Source organism: Maylandia zebra, linkage group LG3 (genome assembly GCF_041146795.1).
Source record: "Maylandia zebra isolate NMK-2024a linkage group LG3, Mzebra_GT3a, whole genome shotgun sequence".
Classification (NCBI taxonomy): Eukaryota; Metazoa; Chordata; class Actinopteri; order Cichliformes; family Cichlidae; genus Maylandia; species Maylandia zebra.
In genome coordinates, this window is record NC_135169.1 from 51,949,511 (window position 1) to 51,971,958 (window position 22,448).

General features: G+C 56.9%; 11 non-coding genes and 3 pseudogenes across 11 annotated transcripts; all 14 read left to right on the forward strand.

Annotated features, from left to right (window-relative positions):
* Positions 1 to 1,533: 1,533 nt before the first annotated feature.
* On the forward strand, positions 1,534 to 1,642 carry LOC143417597 (5S ribosomal RNA; annotated as a pseudogene).
* A 1,327-nt stretch (positions 1,643 to 2,969) lies between these two features.
* LOC143417586 (5S ribosomal RNA) lies at positions 2,970 to 3,078 on the forward strand (annotated as a pseudogene).
* Positions 3,079 to 4,134: 1,056 nt separating this feature from the next.
* On the forward strand, positions 4,135 to 4,253 carry LOC143417728 (5S ribosomal RNA). Its single transcript, XR_013097876.1, has one exon. It is a non-coding gene; the product is annotated as a 5S ribosomal RNA (ribosomal RNA).
* A 1,488-nt stretch (positions 4,254 to 5,741) lies between these two features.
* LOC143417940 (5S ribosomal RNA) lies at positions 5,742 to 5,860 on the forward strand. Its single transcript, XR_013098088.1, has one exon. It is a non-coding gene; the product is annotated as a 5S ribosomal RNA (ribosomal RNA).
* A 1,483-nt stretch (positions 5,861 to 7,343) lies between these two features.
* LOC143417357 (5S ribosomal RNA) lies at positions 7,344 to 7,462 on the forward strand. Its single transcript, XR_013097578.1, has one exon. It is a non-coding gene; the product is annotated as a 5S ribosomal RNA (ribosomal RNA).
* Positions 7,463 to 8,518: 1,056 nt separating this feature from the next.
* LOC143417451 (5S ribosomal RNA) lies at positions 8,519 to 8,637 on the forward strand. The gene has a single exon (XR_013097672.1). It is a non-coding gene; the product is annotated as a 5S ribosomal RNA (ribosomal RNA).
* Positions 8,638 to 9,732: 1,095 nt separating this feature from the next.
* On the forward strand, positions 9,733 to 9,851 carry LOC143417361 (5S ribosomal RNA). The gene has a single exon (XR_013097582.1). It is a non-coding gene; the product is annotated as a 5S ribosomal RNA (ribosomal RNA).
* A 1,017-nt stretch (positions 9,852 to 10,868) lies between these two features.
* On the forward strand, positions 10,869 to 10,987 carry LOC143417452 (5S ribosomal RNA). Its single transcript, XR_013097673.1, has one exon. It is a non-coding gene; the product is annotated as a 5S ribosomal RNA (ribosomal RNA).
* A 1,095-nt stretch (positions 10,988 to 12,082) lies between these two features.
* Positions 12,083 to 12,201, forward strand: LOC143417371 (5S ribosomal RNA). The gene has a single exon (XR_013097592.1). It is a non-coding gene; the product is annotated as a 5S ribosomal RNA (ribosomal RNA).
* Positions 12,202 to 13,969: 1,768 nt separating this feature from the next.
* LOC143417192 (5S ribosomal RNA) lies at positions 13,970 to 14,088 on the forward strand. Its single transcript, XR_013097409.1, has one exon. It is a non-coding gene; the product is annotated as a 5S ribosomal RNA (ribosomal RNA).
* A 2,618-nt stretch (positions 14,089 to 16,706) lies between these two features.
* On the forward strand, positions 16,707 to 16,825 carry LOC143417985 (5S ribosomal RNA). Its single transcript, XR_013098133.1, has one exon. It is a non-coding gene; the product is annotated as a 5S ribosomal RNA (ribosomal RNA).
* Positions 16,826 to 18,036: 1,211 nt separating this feature from the next.
* On the forward strand, positions 18,037 to 18,155 carry LOC143417557 (5S ribosomal RNA; annotated as a pseudogene).
* A 1,293-nt stretch (positions 18,156 to 19,448) lies between these two features.
* On the forward strand, positions 19,449 to 19,567 carry LOC143417382 (5S ribosomal RNA). The gene has a single exon (XR_013097603.1). It is a non-coding gene; the product is annotated as a 5S ribosomal RNA (ribosomal RNA).
* A 1,808-nt stretch (positions 19,568 to 21,375) lies between these two features.
* LOC143417729 (5S ribosomal RNA) lies at positions 21,376 to 21,494 on the forward strand. Its single transcript, XR_013097877.1, has one exon. It is a non-coding gene; the product is annotated as a 5S ribosomal RNA (ribosomal RNA).
* Positions 21,495 to 22,448: the final 954 nt, after the last annotated feature.

Here is a 22,448-nt window from a genome sequence, read left to right on the forward strand (position 1 = left end):
ACACAAGGGCCTGTGGCTGCTGGCTGAGGCCACCTACACCACACCAGGGCCTGTGGCTCTTGCTCAGGCCACTCATATCACACCAGACCCTGTGCTTCTGGCCAAGGCCATCTTCACCAAACCTGGCCCAGTGCTGCTTGCTGTGGCCATGTACAACACACCAGGCCCTGTGCTGCTGGCTGAGGCCACTTACACCACACCAGGGCCTTATTTGCTTCTGAGGCCACTTACACCACACCAGGGCCTGTGGCTGCTGGCTGAGGCCACCTACACCACACCAGGGCATTAGTTGCTATTGAGGCCAATTACACCACACCAGGGTCTGTGACTCTTGCTCAGGCCACTTACACCACACCAGGGCCTGTGGCACTGGCTGAGTCCACTTACACCACACCAGGGCCTGTGGCTGCTGGCTGAGGCCACTTACACCACACCAGGGCCTGTGGCTGCTGGCTGAGGTCACTTACACCACACCAGGGCCTGTGGCTGCTGGCTGAGGGCACTTACACCACACCAGTGCCTGTGGCTTCTGGCTGAGGCCACTTACACCACACCAGGGCCTGTGGCTGCTGGCTCAGGCCACTTACACCACACCAGGGCCTGTGGCTGCTGGCTGAGGCCACTTACACCACACCAGGGCCTGTGGCTGCTGGCTGAGGCCACTTACACCACACCAGTGCCTGTGGCTGCTGGCTGAGGCCACTTACACCACACCAGGGCATTAGTTGCTATTGAGGCCCCTTACACCACACCAGGGTCTGTGGCTCTTGCTCAGGCCACTTACACCACACCAGGGCCTGTGGCACTGGCTGAGGCCACTTACACTACACCAGGGCCTGTGGCTCTGGCTAAGGCCACTTACACCACACCAGGGCCTGTGGCTGCTGGCTGAGGCCACTTACACCACACCAGGGCCTGTGGCTGCTGGCTGAGGCCACTTACACCACACCAGGGCCTGTGGCTCCTGGCTGAGGTCACATACACCACACCACGGCCTTATTTGCTTCTGAGGCCACTTACACCACACCAGGGCCTGTGGCTGCTGGCTGAGGCCACATACACCACACCAGGGCCTTAGTTGCTATTGAGGCCAATTACACCACACCAGGGCCTGTGGTCTTGCTCAGGCCACTTACACCACACCAGGGCCTGTGGCTCTTGCTCAGGCCACTTACTCCACACCAGGGCCTGTGGCTCTTGCTCAGGCCACTTACACCACACCAGGGCCTGTGGCTCTTGCTCAGGCCACTCATATCACACCAGGCCCTGTGCTTCTGGCCGAGGCCATCTTCACCAAACCAGGCCCTGTGCTGCTAGCTGTGGCCATGTACAACACACCAGGCCCTGTTCTGGTTCCTGAGGCCATCTTCAACAATCCAGGGCCTGTGCTGTTGGATAAATGCTAAACTGAGCCTTTGGGTTAGGGTATTATGCAAACATGCAGGTATGGTTATAGGATTGTCTTTGTAACTTCAGGTACTTGCCACCTAATCAGTTGAATCCATAAATTGAGACATTGTGCTGGGGCCAGCAGCTTACGGCCATACCACCCTGAGCACGCCCGACCTCGTCTGATCTCGGAAGCTAAGCAGGGCTGGGCTTGGTTAGTACTTGGATGGGAGACTACCTGGTTCTGTAAGCCTTTCATTTTCATGTCATTGAACCGCTTTTGATCCAGAGAAGGGGTGTACTAAAAGACCAAAAGCAGCTGCCCATTAATGAGGGCACATTAACGACATTGCTTTTGGCTGTTTTCCAATGTCTTGTGCTGCTAGCTGATGCCACCTACACCACACCAGGGCCTGAGTAACCGGCTGGGGCCACTTACACCACATCAGGGCCTGTGGCTGCTGGCTGAGGCCACTTACACCACACCAGGGCCTGTGGCTGCTGGCTGAGGCCACTTACACCACACCAGGGCCTGTGGCTGCTGGCTGAGGCCACCTACACCACACCAGGGCCTTAGTTGCTATTGAGGCCAATTACACCACACCAGGGCCTGTGGCTCTTGCTCAGGCCACTTACACCACACCAGGGCCTGTGGCTGCTGGATGAGGCCACTTACACCACACCAGGGCATTAGTTGCTATTGAGGCCACTTACACCACACCAGGGCCTGTGGCTGCTGGCTGAGGCCACCTACACCACACCAGGGCATTAGTTGCTATTGAGGCCAATTACACCACACCAGGGTCTGTGGCTCTTGCTCAGGCCACTTACACCACACCAGGGCCTGTGGCACTGGCTGAGGCCACTTACACTACACCAGGGCCTGTGGCTCTGGCTGAGGCCACTTACACCACACCAGGGCCTGTGGCTGCTGGCTGAGGCCACTTACACCACACCAGGGCCTGTGGCTGCTGGCTGAGGCCACTTACACCACACCAGGGCCTGTGGCTCCTGGCTGAGGTCACATACACCACACCACGGCCTTATTTGCTTCTGAGGCCACTTACACCACACCAGGGCCTGTGGCTGCTGGCTGAGGCCACATACACCACACCAGGGCCTTAGTTGCTATTGAGGCCAATTACACCACACCAGGGCCTGTGGTCTTGCTCAGGCCACTTACACCACACCAGGGCCTGTGGCTCTTGCTCAGGCCACTTACTCCACACCAGGGCCTGTGGCTCGTGCTCAGGCCACTTACACCACACCAGGGCCTGTGGCTCTTGCTCAGGCCACTCATATCACACCAGGCCCTGTGCTTCTGGCCGAGGCCATCTTCACCAAACCAGGCCCTGTGCTGCTAGCTGTGGCCATGTACAACACACCAGGCCCTGTTCTGGTTCCTGAGGCCATCTTCAACAATCCAGGGCCTGTGCTGTTGGATAAATGCTAAACTGAGCCTTTGGGTTAGGGTATTATGCAAACATGCAGGTATGGTTATAGGATTGTCTTTGTAACTTCAGGTACTTGCCACCTAATCAGTTGAATCCATAAATTGAGACATTGTGCTGGGGCCAGCAGCTTACGGCCATACCACCCTGAGCACGCCCGACCTCGTCTGATCTCGGAAGCTAAGCAGGGCTGGGCTTGGTTAGTACTTGGATGGGAGACTACCTGGTGCTGTAAGCCTTTCATTTTCATGTCATTGAACCGCTTTTGATCCAGAGAAGGGGTGTATTAAAAGACCAAAAGCAGCTGCCCATTAATGAGGGCACATTAACGACATTGCTTTTGGCTGTTTTCCAATGTCTTGTGCTGCTAGCTGATGCCACCTACACCACACCAGGGCCTGAGTGACCGGCTGGGGCCACTTACACCACATCAGGGCCTGTGGCTGCTGGCTGAGGCCACTTACACCACACCAGGGCCTGTGGCTGCTGGCTGAGGCCACTTACACCACACCAGGGCCTGTGGCTGCTGGCTGAGGCCACCTACACCACACCAGGGCCTTAGTTGCTATTGAGGCCAATTACACCACACCAGGGTCTGTGGCTCTTGCTCAGGCCACTTACACCACACCAGGGCATTAGTTGCTATTGAGGCCACTTACACCACACCAGGGCCTGTGGCTGCTGGCTGAGGCCACCTACACCACACCAGGGCATTAGTTGCTATTGAGGCCACTTACACCACACCAGGGCCTGTGGCACTGGCTCAGGCCACTTACACCACACCAGGGCCTGTGGCTCTGGCTGAGGCCACTTACACCACACCAGGGCCTGTGGCTGCTGGCTGAGGCCACTTACACCACACCAGGGCCTGTGGCTGCTGGCTGAGGCCACTTACACCACACCAGGGCCTGTGGCTGCTGGCTGAGGCCACTTACACCACACCAGTGCCTGTGGCTTCTGGCTGAGGCCACTTACACCACACCAGGGCCTGTGGCTCTTGCTCAGGCCACTCACATCACACCAGGCCCTGCGCTTCTGGCCGAGGCCATCTTCACCAAACCAGGCCCTGTGCTGCTAGCTGTGGCCATGTACAACACACCAGGCCCTGTGCTGGTTCCTGAGGCCATCTTCAACAATCCAGGGCCTGTGCTGTTAGATAAATGCTAAACTGAGCCTTTGGGTTAGGGTATTATGCAAACATGCAGGTATGGTTAAAGGATTGTCTTCGTAACTTCAGGTACTTGCCACCTAATCAGTTGAATCCATAAATTGAGACATTGTGCTGGGGCCAGCAGCTTACGGCCATACCACCCTGAGCACGCCCGACCTCGTCTGATCTCGGAAGCTAAGCAGGGCTGGGCTTGGTTAGTACTTGGATGGGAGACTGCCTGGGAATACCTGGTGCTGTAAGCCTTTCATTTTCATGTCATTGAACCGCTTTTGATCCAGAGAAGGGGTGTATTAAAGGACCAAAAGCAGCTGCCCATTAATGAGGGCACATTAACGACATTGCTTTTGGCTGTTTTCCAATGTCTTGTGCTGCTAGCTGATGCCACCTACACCACACCAGGGCCTGAGTGACCGGCTGGGGCCACTTACACCACATCAGGGCCTGTGGCTGCTGGCTGAGGCCACTTACACCACACCAGGGCCTGTGGCTGCTGGCTGAGGCCACTTACACCACACCAGGGCATTAGTTGCTATTGAGGCCAATTACACCACACCAGGGTCTGTGGCTCTTGCTCAGGCCACTTACACCACACCAGGGCCTGTGGCTGCTGGCTGAGGCCACTTACACCACACCAGGGCCTGTGGCTGCTGGCTGAGGCCACTTACACCACACCAGGGCCTGTGGCTGCTGGCTGAGGGCACTTACACCACACCAGTGCCTGTGGCTGCTGGCTGAGGTCACTTACACCACACCAGGGCATTAGTTGCTATTGAGGCCAATTACACCACACCAGGGTCTGTGACTCTTGCTCAGGCCACTTACACCACACCAGGGCCTGTGGCTGCTGGCTGAGGCCACTTACACCACACCAGGGCCTGTGGCTGCTGGCTGAGGCCACTTACACCACACCAGGGCCTGTGGCTGCTGGCTGAGGTCACTTACACCACACCAGGGCATTAGTTGCTATTGAGGCCAATTACACCACACCAGGGTCTGTGACTCTTGCTCAGGCCACTTACACCACACCAGGGCCTTAGTTGCTATTGAGGCCAATTACACCACACCAGGGTCTGTGGCTCTTGCTCAGGCCACTTACCCCACACCAGGGCCTGTGGCTGCTGGCTGAGGCCACTTACACCACACCAGGGCCTTAGTTGCTATTGAGGCCACTTACACCACACCAGGGCCTGTGGCTGCTGGCTGTGGCCATGTACACCACACCAGGGCCTGTGGCTGCTGGCTGAGGCCACATACACCACACCAGGGCCTTAGTTGCTATTGAGGCCAATTACACCACACCAGGGCCTGTGGCACTGGCTGAGGCCACTTACACCACACCAGGGCCTGTGGCTGCTGGCTGAGGCCACTTACACCACACCAGGGCCTGTGGCTGCTGGCTGAGGCCACTTACACCACACCAGGGCCTGTGGCTCTGGCTCAGGCCACTCATATCACACCAGACCCTGTGCTTCTGGCCGAGGCCATCTTCACCCAACCCTGCCCTGTGCTGCTAGCTGTGGCCATGTACAACACACCAGGCCCTGTGCTGGTTCCAGAGGCCATCTTCAACAATCCAGGGCCTGTGCTGTTGGATAAATGCCAAACTGAGCCTTTGGGTTAGGGTATTATGCAAACATGCAGTTATGGTTATAGGATTGTCTTCGTAACTTCAGGTACTTGCCACCTAATCACTTGAATCCATAAATTGAGACATTGTGCTGGGGCCAACAGCTTACGGCCATACCACCCTGAGCACGCCCGACCTCGTCTGATCTCGGAAGCTAAGCAGGGCTGGACTTGGTTAGTACTTGGATGGGAGACTGCCTGGGAATACCTGGTGCTGTAAGCCTTTCATTTTCATGTCATTGAACTGCTTTTGATCCAGAGAAGGGGTGTATTAAAAGACCAAAAGCAGCTGCCCATTAATGAGGGCACATTAACGACACTGCTTTTGGCTGTTTTCCAATGTCTTGTGCTGCTAGCTGATGCCACCTACACCACACCAGGGCCTGAGTGACCGGCTGGGGCCACTTACACCACATCAGGGCCTGTGGCTCTGGCTGAGGCCACTTACACCACACCAGGGCCTGTGGCTGCTGGATGAGGCGACTTACACCACACCAAGGCCTGTGGCTGCTGGCTGAGGCCACCTACACCACACCAGGGCCTGAGTGACCGGCTGCGGCCACTTACACCACATCAGGGCCTGTGGCTGCTGGCTGAGGCCACTTACACCACACCAGGGCCTGTGGCTGCTGGCTGAGGCCACTTACACCACACCAGGGCATTAGTTGCTATTGAGGCCAATTACACCACACCAGGGCCTGTGGCTCTGGCTGAGGCCACTTACACCACACCAGGGCCTGTGGCTGCTGGATGAGGCGACTTACACCACACCAAGGCCTGTGGCTGCTGGCTGAGGCCACTTACACCACACCAGGGCCTTAGTTGCTATTGAGGCCACTTACACCACACCAGGGCCTGTGGCTGCTGGCTGAGGCCACATACACCACACCACGGCCTTATTTGCTTCTGAGGCCACTTACACCACACCAGGGCCTGTGGCTGCTGGCTGAGGCCACTTACACCACACCAGGGCCTGTGGCTGCTGGCTGAGGCCACCTACACCACACCAGGGCCTTAGTTGCTATTGAGGCCAATTACACCACACCAGGGTCTGTGGCTCTTGCTCAGGCCACTTACACCACACCAGGGCCTGTGGCTGCTGGCTGAGGCCACTTACACCACACCAGGGCATTAGTTGCTATTGAGGCCAATTACACCACACCAGGGTCTGTGGCTCTTGCTCAGGCCACTTACACCACACCAGGGCCTGTGGCTCTGGCTGAGGCCACTTACACCACACCAGGGCCTTAGTTGCTATTGAGGCCACTTACACCACACCATGGCCTGTGGCTCTGGCTGAGGCCACTTACACCACACCAGGGCCTGTGGCTCTGGCTGAGGCCACTTACACCACACCAGGGCCTTAGTTGCTATTGAGGCCAATTACACCACACCAGGGCCTGTGGCTCTTGCTCAGGCCACTCATATCACACCAGGGCCTGTGCTTCTGGCCGAGGCCATCTTCACCAAACCAGGCCCTGTGCTGCTAGCTGTGGCCATGTACAACACACCAGGCCCTGTTCTGGTTCCTGAGGCCATCTTCAACAATCCAGGGCCTGTGCTTTTGGATAAATGCTAAACTGAGCCTTTGGGTTAGGGTATTATGCAAACATGCAGGTATGGTTATAGGATTGTCTTCGTAACTTCAGGTACTTGCCACCTAATTACTTGAATCCATAAATTGAGACATTGTGCTGGAGCCAGCAGCTTACGGCCATACCACCCTGAGCACGCCTGACCTCGTCTGATCTCGGAAGCTAAGCAGGGCTGGGCTTGGTTAGTACTTGGATGGGAGACTTCCTTGGAATACCTGGTGCTGTAAGCCTTTCATTTTCATGTCATTGAACCGCTTTTGATCCAGAGAAGGGGTGTATTAAAAGACCAAAAGCAGCTGCCCATTAATGAGGGCACATTAACGACATTGCTTTTGGCTGTTTTCCAATGTCTTGTGCTGCTAGCTGATGCCACCTACACCACACCAGGGCCTGAGTGACCGGCTGGGGCCACTTACACCACATCAGGGCCTTTGGCTGCTGGCTGAGGCCACTTACACCACACCAGGGCCTGTGGCTGCTGGCTGAGGCCACCTACACCACACCAGGGCCTTAGTTGCTATTGAGGCCAATTACACCACACCAGGGTCTGTGGCTCTTGCTCAGGCCACTTTCACCACACCAGGGCCTGTGGCTGCTGGCTGAGGCCACTTACACCACACCAGGGCATTAGTTGCTATTGAGGCCACTTACACCACACCAGCGCCTGTGGCTGCTGGCTGAGGCCACCTACACCACACCAGGGCATTAGTTGCTATTTAGGCCACTTACACCACACCAGGGCCTGTGGCACTGGCTGAGGCCACTTACACCACACCAGGGCCTGTGGCTCTGGCTGAGGCCACTTACACCACACCAGGGCCTGTGGCTGCTGGCTGAGGCCACTTACACCACACCAGGGCCTGTGGCTGCTGGCTGAGGCCACTTACACCACACCAGGGCCTGTGGCTGCTGGCTGAGGCCACTTACACCACACCAGTGCCTGTGGCTTCTGGCTGAGGCCACTTACACCACACCAGGGCCTGTGGCTCTTGCTCAGGCCACTCACATCACACCAGGCCCTGCGCTTCTGGCCGAGGCCATCTTCACCAAACCAGGCCCTGTGCTGCTAGCTGTGGCCATGTACAACACACCAGGCCCTGTGCTGGTTCCTGAGGCCATCTTCAACAATCCAGGGCCTGTGCTGTTAGATAAATGCTAAACTGAGCCTTTGGGTTAGGGTATTATGCAAACATGCAGGTATGGTTAAAGGATTGTCTTCGTAACTTCAGGTACTTGCCACCTAATCAGTTGAATCCATAAATTGAGACATTGTGCTGGGGCCAGCAGCTTACGGCCATACCACCCTGAGCACGCCCGACCTCGTCTGATCTCGGAAGCTAAGCAGGGCTGGGCTTGGTTAGTACTTGGATGGGAGACTGCCTGGCAATACCTGGTGCTGTAAGCCTTTCATTTTCATGTCATTGAACCGCTTTTGATCCAGAGAAGGGGTGTATTAAAAGACCAAAAGCAGCTGCCCATTAATGAGGGCACATTAACGACATTGCTTTTGGCTGTTTTCCAATGTCTTGTGCTGCTAGCTGATGCCACCTACACCACACCAGGGCCTGAGTGACCGGCTGGGGCCACTTACACCACATCAGGGCCTGTGGCTGCTGGCTGAGGCCACTTACACCACACCAGGGCCTGTGGCTGCTGGCTGAGGCCACCTACACCACACCAGGGCATTAGTTGCTATTGAGGCCAATTACACAACACCAGGGCCTGTGGCTCTTGCTCAGGCCACTTACACCACACCAGGGCCTGTGGCTGCTGGATGAGGCCACTTACACCACACCAGGGCATTAGTTGCTATTGAGGCCACTTACACCACACCAGGGCCTGTGGCTGCTGGCTGAGGCCACCTACACCACACCAGGGCATTAGTTGCTATTGAGGCCAATTACACCACACCAGGGTCTGTGGCTCTTGCTCAGGCCACTTACACCACACCAGGGCCTGTGGCACTGGCTGAGGCCACTTACACCACACCAGGACCTGTGGCTCTGGCTGAGGCCACTTACACCACACCAGGGCCTGTGGCTACTGGCTGAGGCCACTTACACCACACCAGGGCCTGTGGCTGCTGGCTGAGGCCACTTACACCACACCAGGGCCTGTGGCTGCTGGCTGAGGCCACTTACACCACACCAGTGCCTGTGGCTTCTGGCTGAGGCCACTTACACCACACCAGGGCCTGTGGCTCTTGCTCAGGCCACTCACATCACACCATGCCCTGCGCTTCTGGCCGAGGCCATCTTCACCAAACCAAGCCCTGTGCTGCTAGCTGTGGCCATGTACAACACACCAGGCCCTGTGCTGGTTCCTGAGGCCATCTTCAACAATCCAGGGCCTGTGCTGTTAGATAAATGCTAAACTGAGCCTTTGGGTTAGGGTATTATGCAAACATGCAGGTATGGTTAAAGGATTGTCTTCGTAACTTCAGGTACTTGCCACCTAATCAGTTGAATCCATAAATTGAGGAATTGTGCTGGGGCCAGCAGCTTACGGCCATACCACCCTGAGCACGCCCGACCTCGTCTGATCTCGGAAGCTAAGCAGGGCTGGGCTTGGTTAGTACTTGGATGGGAGACTACCTGGGAATACCTGGTGCTGTAAGCCTTTCATTTTCATGTCATTGAACCGCTTTTGATCCAGAGAAGGGGTGTATTAAAAGACCAAAAGCAGCTGCCCATTAATGAGGGCACATTAACGACATTGCTTTTGGCTCTTTTCCAATGTCTTGTGCTGCTAGCTGATGCCACCTACACCACACCAGGGCCTGAGTGACCGGCTGGGGCCACTTACACCACATCAGGGCCTGTGGCTGCTGGCTGAGGCCACTTACACCACACCAGGGCCTGTGGCTGCTGGCTGAGGCCACTTACACCACACCAGGGCATTAGTTGCTATTGAGGCCAATTACACCACACCAGGGTCTGTGGCTCTTGCTCAGGCCACTTACACCACACCAGGGCCTGTGGCACTGGCTGAGGCCACTTACACCACACCAGGGCCTGTGGCTGCTGGCTGAGGCCACCTACACCACACCAGGGCATTAGTTGCTATTGAGGCCACTTACACCACACCAGGGCCTGTGGCACTGGCTGAGGCCACTTACACCACACCAGGGCCTGTGGCTCTGGCTGAGGCCACTTACACCACACCAGGGCCTGTGGCTGCTGGCTGAGGCCACTTACACCACACCAGGGCCTGTGGCTGCTGGCTGAGGCCACTTACACCACACCAGGGCCTGTGGCTGCTGGCTGAGGCCACTTACACCACACCAGTGCCTGTGGCTTCTGGCTGAGGCCACTTACACCACACCAGGGCCTGTGGCTCTTGCTCAGGCCACTCACATCACACCAGGCCCTGCGCTTCTGGCCGAGGCCATCTTCACCAAACCAGGCCCTGTGCTGCTAGCTGTGGCCATGTACAACACACCAGGCCCTGTGCTGGTTCCTGAGGCCATCTTCAACAATCCAGGGCCTGTGCTGTTAGATAAATGCTAAACTGAGCCTTTGGGTTAGGGTATTATGCAAACATGCAGGTATGGTTAAAGGATTGTCTTCGTAACTTCAGGTACTTGCCACCTAATCAGTTGAATCCATAAATTGAGACATTGTGCTGGGGCCAGCAGCTTACGGCCATACCACCCTGAGCACGCCCGACCTCGTCTGATCTCGGAAGCTAAGCAGGGCTGGGCTTGGTTAGTACTTGGATGGGAGACTGCCTGGCAATACCTGGTGCTGTAAGCCTTTCATTTTCATGTCATTGAACCGCTTTTGATCCAGAGAAGGGGTGTATTAAAAGACCAAAAGCAGCTGCCCATTAATGAGGGCACATTAACGACATTGCTTTTGGCTGTTTTCCAATGTCTTGTGCTGCTAGCTGATGCCACCTACACCACACCAGGGCCTGAGTGACCGGCTGGGGCCACTTACACCACATCAGGGCCTGTGGCTGCTGGCTGAGGCCACTTACACCACACCAGGGCCTGTGGCTGCTGGCTGAGGCCACCTACACCACACCAGGGCCTTAGTTGCTATTGAGGCCAATTACACAACACCAGGGCCTGTGGCTCTTGCTCAGGCCACTTACACCACACCAGGGCCTGTGGCTGCTGGATGAGGCCACTTACACCACACCAGGGCATTAGTTGCTATTGAGGCCACTTACACCACACCAGGGCCTGTGGCTGCTGGCTGAGGCCACCTACACCACACCAGGGCATTAGTTGCTATTGAGGCCAATTACACCACACCAGGGTCTGTGGCTCTTGCTCAGGCCACTTACACCACACCAGGGCCTGTGGCACTGGCTGAGGCCACTTACACCACACCAGGACCTGTGGCTCTGGCTGAGGCCACTTACACCACACCAGGGCCTGTGGCTACTGGCTGAGGCCACTTACACCACACCAGGGCCTGTGGCTGCTGGCTGAGGCCACTTACACCACACCAGGGCCTGTGGCTGCTGGCTGAGGCCACTTACACCACACCAGTGCCTGTGGCTTCTGGCTGAGGCCACTTACACCACACCAGGGCCTGTGGCTCTTGCTCAGGCCACTCACATCACACCATGCCCTGCGCTTCTGGCCGAGGCCATCTTCACCAAACCAAGCCCTGTGCTGCTAGCTGTGGCCATGTACAACACACCAGGCCCTGTGCTGGTTCCTGAGGCCATCTTCAACAATCCAGGGCCTGTGCTGTTAGATAAATGCTAAACTGAGCCTTTGGGTTAGGGTATTATGCAAACATGCAGGTATGGTTAAAGGATTGTCTTCGTAACTTCAGGTACTTGCCACCTAATCAGTTGAATCCATAAATTGAGGAATTGTGCTGGGGCCAGCAGCTTACGGCCATACCACCCTGAGCACGCCCGACCTCGTCTGATCTCGGAAGCTAAGCAGGGCTGGGCTTGGTTAGTACTTGGATGGGAGACTACCTGGGAATACCTGGTGCTGTAAGCCTTTCATTTTCATGTCATTGAACCGCTTTTGATCCAGAGAAGGGGTGTATTAAAAGACCAAAAGCAGCTGCCCATTAATGAGGGCACATTAACGACATTGCTTTTGGCTCTTTTCCAATGTCTTGTGCTGCTAGCTGATGCCACCTACACCACACCAGGGCCTGAGTGACCGGCTGGGGCCACTTACACCACATCAGGGCCTGTGGCTGCTGGCTGAGGCCACTTACACCACACCAGGGCCTGTGGCTGCTGGCTGAGGCCACTTACACCACACCAGGGCATTAGTTGCTATTGAGGCCAATTACACCACACCAGGGTCTGTGGCTCTTGCTCAGGCCACTTACACCACACCAGGGCCTGTGGCACTGGCTGAGGCCACTTACACCACACCAGGGCCTGTGGCTGCTGGCTGAGGCCACCTACACCACACCAGGGCATTAGTTGCTATTGAGGCCAATTACACCACACCAGGGTCTGTGACTCTTGCTCAGGCCACTTAGACCACACCAGGGCCTGTGGCACTGGCTGAGGCCACTTACACCACACCAGGGCCTGTGGCTGCTGGCTGAGGCCACTTACACCACACCAGGGCCTGTGGCTCTGGCTGAGGTCACTTACACCACACCAGGGCCTGTGGCTGCTGGCTGAGGGCACTTACAACACACCAGTGCCTGTGGCTTCTGGCTGAGGCCACTTACACCACACCAGGGCCTGTGGCTCTTGCTCAGGCCACTTACACCACACCAGGGCCTGTGGCTGCTGGCTGAGGCCACTTACACCACACCAGGGCCTGTGGCTGCTGGCTGAGGCCACTTACACCACACCAGGGCCTGTGGCTGCTGGCTGAGGGCACTTACACCACACCAGTGCCTGTGGCTGCTGGCTGAGGTCACTTACACCACACCAGGGCATTAGTTGCTATTGAGGCCAATTACACCACACCAGGGTCTGTGACTCTTGCTCAGGCCACTTACACCACACCAGGGCCTGTGGCTGCTGGCTGAGGCCACTTACACCACACCAGGGCCTGTGGCTGCTGGCTGAGGCCACTTACACCACACCAGGGCCTGTGGCTGCTGGCTGAGGTCACTTACACCACACCAGGGCATTAGTTGCTATTGAGGCCAATTACACCACACCAGGGTCTGTGACTCTTGCTCAGGCCACTTACACCACACCAGGGCCTGTGGCACTGGCTGAGTCCACTTACACCACACCAGGGCCTGTGGCTGCTGGCTGAGTCCACTTACACCACACCAGGGCCTGTGGCTGCTGGCTGAGGTCACTTACACCACACCAGGGCCTGTGGCTGCTGGCTGAGGGCACTTACACCACACCAGTGCCTGTGGCTTCTGGCTGAGGCCACTTACACCACACCAGGGCCTGTGGCTGCTGGCTGAGGCCACTTACACCGCACAAGGGCCTGTGGCTGCTGGCTGAGGCCACCTACACCACACCAGGGCCTGTGGCTCTTGCTCAGGCCACTCATATCACACCAGACCCTGTGCTTCTGGCCGAGGCCATCTTCACCAAACCTGGCCCTGTGCTGCTTGCTGTGGCCATGTACAACACACCAGGCCCTGTGCTGGTTCCAGAGGCCATCTTCAACAATCCAGGGCCTGTGCTGTTAGATAAATGCCAAACTGAGCCTTTGGGTTATGGTATTATGCAAACATGCATGTATGGTTATAGGATTGTCTTCGTAACTTCAGGTACTTGCCACCTAATCAGTTGAATCCATAAATTGAGACATTGTGCTGGCGCCAGCAGCTTACGGCCATACCACCCTGAGCACGCCTGACCTCGTCTGATCTCGGAAGCTAAGCAGGGCTGGGCTTGGTTAGTACTTGGATGGGAGACTGCCTGGGAATACCTGGTGCTGTAAGCCTTTCATTTTCATGTCATTGAACCGCTTTTGATCCAGAGAAGGGGTGTATTAAAAGACCAAAAGCAGCTGCCCATTAATGAGGGCACATTAACGACATTGCTTTTGGCTGTTTTCCAATGTCTTGTGCTGCTAGCTGATGCCACCTACACCACACCAGGGCCTGAGTGACCGGCTGGGGCCACTTACACCACATCAGGGCCTGTGGCTCTGGCTGAGGCCACTTACACCACACCAGGGCCTGTGGCTGCTGGCTGAGGCCACTTACACCACACCAGGGCCTGTGGCTGCTGGCTGAGGCCACCTACACCACACCAGGGCCTTAGTTGCTATTGAGGCCACTTACACCACACCAGGGCCTGTGGCTGCTGGCTGAGGCCACATACACCACACCAGGGCCTTAGTTGCTATTGAGGCCAATTACACCACACCAGGGCCTGTGGCTCTTGCTCAGGCCACTTACACCACACCAGGGCCTGTGGCTGCTGGCTGAGGCCACTTACACCACACCAGGGCCTGTGGCTGCTGGCTGAGGCCACTTACACCACACCACGGCCTTAGTTGCTATTGAGGCCACTTACACCACACCAGGGCCTGTGGCTGCTGGCTGAGGCCACATACACCACACCACGGCCTTATTTGCTTCTGAGGCCACTTACACCACACCAGGGCCTGTGGCTGCTGGCTGAGGCCACATACACCACACCAGGGCCTTAGTTGCTATTGAGGCCACTTACACCACACCAGGGCCTTAGTTGCTATTGAGGCCAATTACACCACACCATGGTCTGTGGCTCTTGCTCAGGCCACTTACACCACACCAGGGCCTGTGGCTGCTGGCTGAGGCCACTTACACCACACCAGGGCCTGTGGCTGCTGGCTGAGGCCACCTACACCACACCAGGGCATTAGTTGCTATTGAGGCCAATTACACCACACCAGGGTCTGTGGCTCTTGCTCAGGCCACTTACACCACACCAGGGCCTGTGGCACTGGCTGAGGCCACTTACACCACACCAGGGCCTGTGGCTCTGGCTGAGGCCACTTACACCACACCAGGGCCTTAGTTGCTATTGAGGCCACTTACACCACACCAGGGCCTGTGGCTGCTGGCTGAGGCCACTTACACCACACCAGGGCCTGTGGCACTGGCTGAGGCCACTTACACCACACCAGGGCCTTAGTTGCTATTGAGGCCAATTACACCACACCAGGGTCTGTGGCTCTTGCTCAGGCCACTTACCCCACACCAGGGCCTGTGGCTGCTGGCTGAGGCCACTTACACCACACCAGGGCATTAGTTGCTATTGAGGCCACTTACACCACACCAGGGCCTGTGGCTGCTGGCTGAGGCCACCTACACCACACCAGGGCATTAGTTGCTATTGAGGCCACTTACACCACACCAGGGCCTGTGGCACTGGCTGAGGCCACTTACACCACACCAGGGCCTGTGGCTCTGGCTGAGGCCACTTACACCACACCAGGGCCTGTGGCTGCTGGCTGAGGCCACTTACACCACACCAGGGCCTGTGGCTGCTGGCTGAGGCCACTTACACCACACCAGTGCCTGTGGCTTCTGGCTGAGGCCACTTACACCACACCAGGGCCTTAGTTGCTATTGAGGCCAATTACACCACACCAGGGTCTGTGACTCTTGCTCAGGCCACTTACACCACACCAGGGCCTGTGGCACTGGCTGAGGCCACTTACACCACACCAGGGCCTGTGGCTGCTGGCTGAGGCCACTTACACCACACCAGTGCATTAGTTGCTATTGAGGCCAATTACACCACACAAGGGTCTGTGACTCTTGCTCAGGCCACTTACACCACACCAGGGCCTGTGGCTGCTGGCTGAGGCCACTTACACCACACCAGGGCCTGTGGCTGCTGGCTGAGGCCACTTACACCACACCAGGGCCTGTGGCTGCTGGCTGAGGCCACTTACACCACACCAGGGTCTGTGGCTGCTGGATGAGGCCACTTACACCACACCAAGGCCTGTGGCTGCTGGCTGAGGCCACTTACACCACACCAGGGCCTTAGTTGCTATTGAGGCCACTTACACCACACCAGGGCCTGTGGCTGCTGGCTGAGGCCACATACACCACACCACGGCCTTATTTGCTTCTGAGGCCACTTACACCACACCAGGGCCTGTGGCTGCTGGCTGAGGCCACATACACCACACCAGGGCCTTAGTTGCTATTGAGGCCAATTACACCACACCAGGGCCTGTTGCTCTTGCTCAGGCCACTTACACCACACCAGGGCCTGTGGCTCTTGCTCAGGCCACTTACTCCACACCAGGGCCTGTGGCTCTTGCTCAGGCCACTCATATCACACCAGGCCCTGTGCTTCTGGCCGAGGCCATCTTCACCAAACCAGGCCCTGTGCTGCTAGCTGTGGCCATGTACAACACACCAGGCCCTGTTCTGGTTCTTGAGGCCATCTTCAACAATCCAGGGCCTGTGCTGTTGGATAAATGCTAAACTGAGCCTTTGGGTTAGGGTATTATGCAAACATGCAGGTATGGTTATAGGATTGTCTTCGTAACTTCAGGTACTTGCCACCTAATCACTTGAATCCATAAATTGAGACATTGTGCTGGGGCCAGCAGCTTACGGCCATACCACCCTGAGCACGCCCGACCTCGTCTGATCTCGGAAGCTAAGCAGGGCTGGGCTTGGTTAGTACTTGGATGGGAGACTTCCTTGGAATACCTGGTGCTGTAAGCCTTTCATTTTCATGTCATTGAACCGCTTTTGATCCAGAGAAGGGGTGTATTAAAAGACCAAAAGCAGCTGCCCATTAATGAGGGCACATTAACGACATTGCTTTTGGCTGTTTTCCAATGTCTTGTGCTGCTAGCTGATGCCACCTACACCACACCAGGGCCTGAGTGACCGGCTGGGGCCACTTACACCACATCAGGGCCTGTGGCTGCTGGCTGAGGCCACTTACACCACACCAGGGCCTGTGGCTGCTGGCTGAGGCCACTTACACCACACCAGGGCATTAGTTGCTATTGAGGCCAATTACACCACACCAGGGTCTGTGGCTCTTGCTCAGGCCACTTACACCACACCAGGGCCTGTGGCACTGGCTGAGGCCACTTACACCACACCAGGGCCTGTGGCTGCTGGCTGAGGCCACTTACACCACACCAGTGCATTAGTTGCTATTGAGGCCAATTACACCACACAAGGGTCTGTGACTCTTGCTCAGGCCACTTACACCACACCAGGGCCTGTGGCTGCTGGCTGAGGCCACTTACACCACACCAGGGCCTGTGGCTGCTGGCTGAGGCCACTTACACCACACCAGGGCCTGTGGCTGCTGGCTGAGGCCACTTACACCACACCAGTGCCTGTGGCTTCTGGCTGAGGCGACTTACACCACACCAAGGCCTGTGGCTGCTGGCTGAGGCCACTTACACCACACCAGGGCCTTAGTTGCTATTGAGGCCACTTACACCACACCAGGGCCTGTGGCTCCTGGCTGAGGCCACATACACCACACCACGGCCTTATTTGCTTCTGAGGCCACTTACACCACACCAGGGCCTTAGTTGCTATTGAGGCCAATTACACCACACCAGGGCCTGTGGCTCTTGCTCAGGCCACTTACTCCACACCAGGGCCTGTGGCTCTTGCTCAGGCCACTCATATCACACCAGGCCCTGTGCTTCTGGCCGAGGCCATCTTCACCAAACCAGGCCCTGTGCTGCTAGCTGTGGCCATGTACAACACACCAGGCCCTGTTCTGGTTCCTGAGGCCATCTTCAACAATCCAGGGCCTGTGCTGTTGGATAAATGCTAAACCGAGCCTTTGGGTTAGGGTATTATGCAAACATGCAGGTATGGTTATAGGATTGTCTTCGTAACTTCAGGTACTTGCCACCTAATCAGTTGAATCCATAAATTGAGACATTGTGCTGTGGCCAGCAGCTTACGGCCATACCACCATGAGCATGCCCGACCACGTCTGATCTCGGAAGCTAAGCAGTGCTGGGCTTGGTTAGTACTTGGATGGGAGACTTCCTTGGAATACCTGGTGCTGTAAGCCTTTCATTTTCATGTCATTGAACCGCTTTTGATCCAGAGAAGGGGTGTATTAAAAGACCAAAAGCAGCTGCCCATTAATGAGGGCACATTAACGACATTGCTTTTGGCTCTTTTCCAATGTCTTGTGCTGCTAGCTGATGCCACCTACACCACACCAGGGTCTGTGGCTCTTGCTCAGGCCACTTACACCACACCAGGGCCTGTGGCTGCTGGCTGAGGCCACTTACACCACACCAGGGCCTGTGGCTGCTGGCTGAGGCCACTTACACCACACCAGGGCCTGTGGCTGCTGGCTGAGGCCACCTACACCACACCAGGGCCTTAGTTGCTATTGAGGCCAATTACACCACACCAGGGTCTGTGGCTCTTGCTCAGGCCACTTACACCACACCAGGGCCTGTGGCTGCTGGCTGAGGCCACTTACACCACACCAGGGCATTAGTTGCTATTGAGGCCACTTACACCACACCAGGGCCTGTGGCTGCTGGCTGAGGCCACCTACACCACACCAGGGCATTAGTTGCTATTGAGGCCAATTACACCACACCAGGGTCTGTGGCTCTTGCTCAGGCCACTTACACCACACCAGGGCCTGTGGCACTGGCTGAGGCCACTTACACCACACCAGGGCCTGTGGCTCTGGCTGAGGCCACTTACACCACACCAGGGCCTGTGGCTGCTGGCTGAGGCCACTTACACCACACCAGGGCCTGTGGCTGCTGGCTGAGGCCACTTACACCACACCAGGGCCTGTGGCTGCTGGCTGAGGCCACTTACACCACACCAGTGCCTGTGGCTTCTGGCTGAGGCCACTTACACCACACCAGGGCCTGTGGCTCTTGCTCAGGCCACTCACATCACACCAGGGCCTGTGGCTGCTGGCTGAGGTCACTTACACCACACCAGTGCCTGTGGCTGCTGGCTGAGGGCACTTACACCACACCAGGGCCTGTGGCTCTTGCTCAGGCCACTTACACCACACCAGGGCCTGTGGCTCTTGCTCAGGCCACTCATATCACACCAGGCCCTGCGCTTCTGGCTGAGGCCATCTTCACCAAACCAGGCCCTGTGCTGCTAGCTGTGGCCATGTACAACACACCAGGCCCTGTGCTGGTTCCTGAGGCCATCTTCAACAATCCAGGGCCTGTGCTGTTAGATAAATGCTAAACTGAGCCTTTGGGTTAGGGTATTATGCAAACATGCAGGTATGGTTAAAGGATTGTCTTCGTAACTTCAGGTACTTGCCACCTAATCAGTTGAATCCATAAATTGAGACATTGTGCTGGGGCCAGCAGCTTACGGCCATACCACCCTGAGCACGCCCGACCTCGTCTGATCTCGGAAGCTAAGCAGGGCTGGGCTTGGTTAGTACTTGGATGGGAGACTACCTGGGAATACCTGGTGCTGTAAGCCTTTCATTTTCATGTCATTGAACCGCTTTTGATCCAGAGAAGGGGTGTATTAAAAGACCAAAAGCAGCTGCCCATTAATGAGGGCACATTAACGACATTGCTTTTGGCTGTTTTCCAATGTCTTGTGCTGCTAGCTGATGCCACCTACACCACACCAGGGCCTGAGTGACCGGCTGGGGCCACTTACACCACATCAGGGCCTGTGGCTGCTGGCTGAGGCCACTTACACCACACCAGGGCCTGTGGCTGCTGGCTGAGGCCACTTACACCACACCAGGGCATTATTTGCTATTGAGGCCAATTACACCACACCAGGGTCTGTGGCTCTTGCTCAGGCCACTTACACCACACCAGGGCCTGTGGCACTGGCTGAGGCCACTTACACCACACCAGGGCCTGTGGCTGCTGGCTGAGGCCACCTACACCACACCAGGGCATTAGTTGCTATTGAGGCCAATTACACCACACCAGGGTCTGTGACTCTTGCTCAGGCCACTTAGACCACACCAGGGCCTGTGGCACTGGCTGAGGCCACTTACACCACACCAGGGCCTGTGGCTGCTGGCTGAGGCCACTTACACCACACCAGGGCCTGTGGCTCTGGCTGAGGTCACTTACACCACACCAGGGCCTGTGGCTGCTGGCTGAGGGCACTTACACCACACCAGTGCCTGTGGCTTCTGGCTGAGGCCACTTACACCACACCAGGGCCTGTGGCTCTTGCTCAGGCCACTTACACCACACCAGGGCCTGTGGCTGCTGGCTGAGGCCACTTACACCACACCAGGGCCTGTGGCTGCTGGCTGAGGCCACTTACACCACACCAGGGCCTGTGGCTGCTGGCTGAGGGCAGTTACACCACACCAGTGCCTGTGGCTGCTGGCTGAGGTCACTTACACCACACCAGGGCATTAGTTGCTATTGAGGCCAATTACACCACACCAAGGTCTGTGACTCTTGCTCAGGCCACTTACACCACACCAGGGCCTGTGGCTGCTGGCTGAGGCCACTTACACCACACCAGGGCCTGTGGCTGCTGGCTGAGGCCACTTACACCACACCAGGGCCTGTGGCTGCTGGCTGAGGTCACTTACACCACACCAGGGCATTAGTTGCTATTGAGGCCAATTACACCACACCAGGGTCTGTGACTCTTGCTCAGGCCACTTACACCACACCAGGGCCTGTGGCACTGGCTGAGTCCACTTACACCACACCAGGGCCTGTGGCTGCTGGCTGAGGCCACTTACACCACACCAGGGCCTGTGGCTGCTGGCTGAGGTCACTTACACCACACCAGGGCCTGTGGCTGCTGGCTGAGGGCACTTACACCACACCAGTGCCTGTGGCTTCTGGCTGAGGCCACTTACACCACACCAGGGCCTGTGGCTGCTGGCTGAGGCCACTTACACCGCACAAGGGCCTGTGGCTGCTGGCTGAGGCCACTTACACCACACCAGTGCCTGTGGCTTCTGGCTGAGGCCACTTACACCACACCAGGGCCTGTGGCTCTTGCTCAGGCCACTCATATCACACCAGACCCTGTGCTTCTGGCCGAGGCCATCTTCACCAAACCTGGCCCTGTGCTGCTTGCTGTGGCCATGTACAACACACCAGGCCCTGTGCTGGTTCCAGAGGCCATCTTAAACAATCCAGGGCCTGTGCTGTTAGATAAATGCCAAACTGAGCCTTTGGGTTATGGTATTATGCAAACATGCATGTATGGTTATAGGATTGTCTTCGTAACTTCAGGTACTTGCCACCTAATCAGTTGAATCCATAAATTGAGACATTGTGCTGGGGCCAGCAGCTTACGGCCATACCACCCTGAGCACGCCCGACCTCGTCTGATCTCGGAAGCTAAGCAGGGCTGGGCTTGGTTAGTACTTGGATGGGAGACTGCCTGGGAATACCTGGTGCTGTAAGCCTTTGATTTTCATGTCATTGAACCGCTTTTGATCCAGAGAAGGGGTGTATTAAAAGACCAAAAGCAGCTGCCCATTAATGAGGGCACATTAACGACATTGCTTTTGGCTGTTTTCCAATGTCTTGTGCTGCTAGCTGATGCCACCTACACCACACCAGGGCCTGAGTGACCGGCTGGGGCCACTTACACCACATCAGGGCCTGTGGCTCTGGCTGAGGCCACTTACACCACACCAGGGCCTGTGGCTGCTGGCTGAGGCCACTTACACCACACCAGGGCCTGTGGCTGCTGGCTGAGGCCACCTACACCACACCAGGGCCTTAGTTGCTATTGAGGCCACTTACACCACACCAGGGCCTGTGGCTGCTGGCTGAGGCCACATACACCACACCAGGGCCTTAGTTGCTATTGAGGCCACTTACACCACACCAGGGCCTGTGGCTCTTGCTCAGGCCACTTACACCACACCAGGGCCTGTGGCTGCTGGCTGAGGCCACTTACACCACACCACGGCCTTAGTTGCTATTGAGGCCACTTACACCACACCAGGGCCTGTGGCTGCTGGCTTAGGCCACATACACCACACCACGGCCTTATTTGCTTCTGAGGCCACTTACACCACACCAGGGCCTGTGGCTGCTGGCTGAGGCCACATACACCACACCAGGGCCTTAGTTGCTATTGAGGCCACTTACACCACACCAGGGCCTTAGTTGCTATTGAGGCCAATTACACCACACCATGGTCTGTGGCTCTTGCTCAGGCCACTTACACCACACCAGGGCCTGTGGCTGCTGGCTGAGGCCACTTACACCACACCAGGGCCTGTGGCTGCTGGCTGAGGCCACCTACACCACACCAGGGCATTAGTTGCTATTGAGGCCAATTACACCACACCAGGGTCTGTGGCTCTTGCTCAGGCCACTTACACCACACCAGGGCCTGTGGCACTGGC